This window comes from Nomascus leucogenys, chromosome 22a (genome assembly GCF_006542625.1).
Source record: "Nomascus leucogenys isolate Asia chromosome 22a, Asia_NLE_v1, whole genome shotgun sequence".
Taxonomy (NCBI): domain Eukaryota; kingdom Metazoa; phylum Chordata; class Mammalia; order Primates; family Hylobatidae; genus Nomascus; species Nomascus leucogenys.
In genome coordinates this window covers 37219467-37225269 of record NC_044402.1, presented here as the reverse complement: position 1 = coordinate 37225269, position 5803 = coordinate 37219467, and the positions used below count along the sequence as shown (strand labels likewise).

The 5803-nt window shown below is 37.9% G+C and overlaps 1 pseudogene; it reads left to right on the top strand.

Annotated features, from left to right (window-relative positions):
• The first annotated feature begins 1498 nt into the window (after positions 1–1498).
• LOC100605959 lies at positions 1499–1988 on the top strand (annotated as a pseudogene).
• The last annotated feature ends 3815 nt before the right edge of the window (positions 1989–5803 follow it).

Genomic DNA, 5803 nt, shown 5'->3' with positions numbered 1-5803 from the left:
GTTATATATGCCTTCCAGTTGTTAAAAAGTTTAGCCTAAAGCTACCTCCTTATATATTTTAAGTTTGGCCCAAATGTTTCTCCATACATAGTCACCTGTAACCTCAGTGGAGATGTAAGCAGACTGATACCTACTCTTTTGGTAAGCACTGAGTTTCATCCAGTCAAAGGTGGCCAACTCTTCAAGCCCATGTTCAAATAAGGCAAATGCCCAGCTGTGCCCAATCTGGCTGTTTCTATACCTCAGTGCCATTTTCTGTACCTAATTTTCCTTTTTCTGTTCAAAAATGTTTTTTCTACCACGTGGTAGCACCAGAGTCTCTCTGAACCTATTCTGGTTTTGGGGCTGTCTGATATGGGAATTGTTCTCTGCTCTATTGAACTATTAAACTTAATTTGTCCAAGGTTTTTCTTTTAACGTAGTCTAAACCTATAGTTTTTAAAAGGCATTTTAAAAAGGCTTTTTAAAAAAATGATAGAGAACTTCAAATATACACAAAATAAACAACATATTATAGTGAAACCCTGATTTCTCCATGTGTCAATCACTGAGTTCCAGCAACCATGCTGAATCCTGCCCCATTCATACACTTATCCACTTCCCCCTGCTGCTTTATTAGGAAGCAAATCTTAGGTACCCTATCCTTTCATCTGCAAATGAACAATGAGCACTGCTTTTTAACACAATCAGTTACCATCACCACACCTAAGAAAACTGACAAGTTTGTTAATAAGATATCCAGTGTTGAAATTTCTGATTCTTTCATAAATGTGAGAAAATTTGTTGTACATTTTATTTGAATCAGGATCTGGACAAAAAAAAAACCCCACACCTTGAAATGGTTGATGTTTTTTAAAATCTCTTTCAATCTGTAAGAACCTCCTCCAACCACTTTTTCTTGAATTTATTTATTGAAGAAATGAAGGGTTTTTCCTGCAGAGTTTCTCTCATTCTGGATTTTGCTGATTGAATCACATTGAGGTAGATTTATGTATTCTTCATTCTCTATTTGCTACAAATTATAGTTTTCATAAATCTACTTTATAAATATTGTATCCATCCAAATAGAATTGCATAATGCCTACCTCTTTGTTCCTCTCTCTCTGTGTTCCCCTCTCTCTCTCTATTTCTCTCTATGTTACTAGCAACCACTAATGACCAGTGCCTGGATCCATTAATTCTTCTGTGAAAAAAATTACTCCTCATCCACTATTTGGTTACCTAGTGGTATAGTTCACATAAGAAAGCAAGATAAGCCTTTAAATTGTTACTTTATTTACCAATTTTCAAACTATTGACTTAGTATAGTAGCATCCACCAGTGATGATCAATTAATTTTGTGTTTCTTTTTTCAATATGAATGAATGAATTTAAAAATAAAAGACCTGCACACTGGGCCGGACACACAGGACATGTTTCTGGCAGAGCTGGCTGTGATGCATGCTCTGTTCCATTCAGCATGTCTGTGTGTGCAGGACCTGGCTTGCTTCATACTGAGATGGCTGAGCAGTCAGACAAGGGCATAAAATACTACACCCTGGGAGAGATTAAGAAGCACAATCACAGCAAAAGCACCTGGGTGATCTTGCACCACAAGGTATATGATGTGACCAGATTTCTTGATGAGCATTTCTGTGGGGAAGAAGTCTCCAGGGAACAAGCTGTAGGTGATGCTCCTGAAAACTGAGGATATCATGCCCTCTACGGATGCTAGAGAATTGTCCAAAACATATATCATTGGGGGGCTTTATCCAGATGACAGATCAATCACAAACCTTTCAGAAACTCTTTTTACTACTGTTGATTCTCACTCTAGTTAGTGGACTAATTGGGTGATCCCGGCCATCTCAGCACTCACCGTAGCCCTGAGATATCACCTCTACATGGCCACATCTCAGAAGCCCATGAAAGAAAAGACTGCTTTGGATAAAGGAGAAAAAAAGCCAATGTTAACTACTTCGACTGAGAGAAAACTTTACCCGAAATAATAATTTTAATATATCCGTTTCCCTTTCCTCTTACATTAAAAACAAAAGAAAAAGAACTGTTTTATTCTTTCTACTCTTGAATAAGTGTGCCTTCTTACTTATCAACTTTATTTTGATCTTTCTCCACTACATAATTTACTTATTGTAAGTATGATCTTTTAAAAATATATCCGGCTTTTAAAATATACAAAATAAATAAAAATGAAAGAGGTACATAGTCCTGCTTTCAGGTGGCTTGTTCTCCAGTGAAAAGGCATAATTTTAAGTTTGTGCAGCCCACCAGTCTATGCTTCCAAAGTCCTAATTTTAGGAAATGGTTAACAGGAAGACATCAAGGGAAATAATCTTAATGAAACTTTCATATCTTGTGCTGTAGAAAATTTTTAGAAATATATTTAAGATTGTTCTGTTTGGGTAAAATAATGACAATTTCATTGGTGACTTTTATGTGTCGGGATTGGCTCAAAGCATTTTAATTGTACTACACATATTAACTCATTGAATTCTTATACTGCTGTATCATCCCCATTTTATAGATAAAGATACCGAGGCACAGTATAGTTAAATAATATGGCCACTCTCATCTACTATATAAGTAGAGAAGCTGAGATTAAGATTCAGAGCCTGAGCCCATAACAACATGTTTTGCTATTGAAAATTACTTCAGTGTAGAAATTTCAAAAATGAAGAAATTCATCTATGTTTTGAATAGCATGGAACTTAAATCCCTGTACAACACTGAAAAAACAAATAAAGCAATTCACACAGACCAACTGCCAGAGCAATCAAAGAAATTATTTCTAGCAAAAGAGAAAATATGATATTATTTAGAAATGAAACATGGAACTTGGACTTTCAAAGGTACAGAACTAAAACATTAAGAACATTCTGAACTCAAAGACAGTTGGAAACCAGCAAGGTAGGGTGGAAAGTTCAGTCAGAATCAAACATACCTAGACACAAATCCAGCCTTAACCACTTACTAGAAATGCATTTTTGGCTCTTACTAACATCCCTGAAACCTGTTTTCTTTCCCTGTAAAATGAGAAACAAAATAATCTTAAATCTTAATATCAGTCTCTTCAGTTGATTAGTAAATTGCTAAATGGCTTCCTATAGGCATTCAATGAATGGTCATTTCTGATTCTTTAACTTATTCAGTGTTTTAATATTTCATTTCATATATTTTTCAGTTAACCACTTTTTTTAAACTCTTCTGTGTAAAATTAAATGAACTTGAATGAGTCCCTGGATGTAAGCTTTGCTTCTTTTAACCAAAGAATAATTATTTTTGTCATCTTAACCTGGGCTAATTCTTTAAATTTCTGCTGAATCTCCTAGGAAATAGGTAGGGCAAAAATACTAGGCAATATAACTTTCATTAGATGACAATTTGGTATGACTATAGGGAGTACTGAGCAAAGGGGGAAAGCTAATTGTATAGAGTAGAGAAGTCTAATTCAGAGAAAAGAGGCCTGTTTTGAGTTCCTTCATCAAAATTATGCAGTGATACAAGAAGAAACTTCCCTATATTTCAAAAGAGAAAAAAATGGAAATGTAAGTTTTGACACAGTCAATAACAGAGTCACCAAATTCACTGGCCAGTGGTACACATGTGCAATTTATATTTCTTAAATCACATACACACTGCTATTGTTTGGATGTATCTGTCCCTCCAAAATTTCTGTGTTGGAACCTGATATCCAATGTGATAGTATTAAGAGGTGGGGCCTTTGCGGAAGTGATAAAGTCATGATGGCTTCCTCCTCCTGTATGGATTAGTGCTCTTATAACAGAGGTTGAAGAGAGCACCCCCTGCTCCTTTACCCACACTTTCCACCATGTAAGGATGCAGAAGAGGAGGCATCCAGAAGCAGACAGCAGCCTTCACCAGACACTGAATCTACTGGCAGCTTGATCTTGGACTTTCCAGCCTGCAGAACTGTGAGAAATAAATTTATATTGCTTACAAATTATCTGGTCTTAGTGTTTTGTTTTAGCAGCATGAATGGGCTGAGATACACTCAGATGCACACTCATTTGCAGTTCTCTATCACCTAAGTAGTGGCTAGTATTAAAATGCTGACCCTTTGCTCCCTGTGCTAGTCCTACACACTTACCATGGGCACTGGTCACAATAGCTGTCCTTAATGCATTTTCAAGCCAAACATGGCAAGTCCTTAATGCACTTTCAAGCCAAAAATCCAGGATATACGAACACTGCGGCATGAAATAGCAGGATGAGACCAAGATGGCCACTGTGCCCATTAAAGATAATAATAATAATTTGCTCAAAACACTCAGGTGCAAGAAATGACACATATTCTCTATTAAAAAAAAAATCAAACTTTGTGTGACTCTCTGCTTCTTGTTGCTCAGTTACAAGATGCCTAATTCCCGCCAGAAAGCTTGAAGAGAAGGTTTTTATTCTGAAGTCCAGGATTTCTACTGAGATTCCAATTGTCCATGTCAATAATGACAATGGTCAACTTAAATGAAGGAGACTCTACTCCCTATTTGTCTAGTTTGGGCTGAGGAGATTTGTCATTATTCATTCATTTAGTGAATATTTATGGAGCATATACGATGTGCTAGGCACCATCTTGGAGATGAGTATTTAATAAAACAGACAAAAATCCCTTCTTCCATAGAGATTATCTTTATTCTCTATTTCCCTCTGTTCCCCCCACCCCAACCCTGCACCTCTAGAAATTAAGTAAAGAATAATCAATGCTAAGGGGAAGTAGTGAAGCAGGGAAGACACACAGTCAGAGTGACAGGTTGACATTTTGGAAAGAATGGCCAGGGAAGGCCTCATGTAGCAGGTAAATAAGACTGAAGGAAGTCAGGGAATTAGCCATGTGGCTCTAGGGGAAGAGCAGCCTACACAGAAGAAGCATAGAGCTCGAAGGTCATGAAGAGGGAGCAAGCCTGGCTGTCAAGTAGTTGGGAGGCTGGTGCGGCTGAAGGGAGTGAAAGAGGGGAAAAGAGATAGGCGGTAAAATCAGATTTTAAAGGCACTGGATAAGAGAGAGTCATGCAGTCTCTAGGCAGGGACCCTTAAGGCTCTGGAATAAAAGTGGGATGCAAGTCTCACTCACCCACTCACTCTCCACCCCCAACAGTTTCCCCATTCCAGCAGTTCTGCCTGAAGCTCCCCTTCTTTCTCATGGGTCAGCTTCTCTACTCAAAGTACCCAGTCCATTCTTGCTCCCACAGGGAAGGCAGGGCTCAATCTCAGTTAATCAGGCTAGGAACCTAAATAAATCCTCTGTGAAGTGCCAGACTCCTCTGTTTTCTGCCTGAAGGGAAAAGGCCATTTAAAATGGCCCAAAGCAAAAAAGATTAGATACCCAGACCTAATCCCAAAGGAAAAGGAAGAGGAGGTAAATATTACTCTCTATGGAAGTGAGAACACAGAAATCAGCATCTCACCAAATTATTCTAGTTCCCTGGGTACATGGCAGACTCTGAGGACAGTGTCTGCTATACATCATGGCACTGACCATGGCCTATAGTAATTACTGATTTACTCTCTATGTCACCATCTTTGAACTGTCAACTCTATGAGGGAAAAGACTGAGCTGTATTTAATTTTCCATCTCTCGCTACTATGACATAACTTGCAAGGTCAGTGCTCACCAAATGATTGTTAAATAAGTGAAATAAATGAATGACAGGAATAATAAATAAATATTCAAGTGCTTTTAAAAGAATTGATTGCTCGTGAAAGCCAATGCAAGAGAGAGGGCAGCCTGATATGGCACAGCCCAGCTTGAATGACCACCTCCAAAGTGTCATAAGGGGTACTGTGT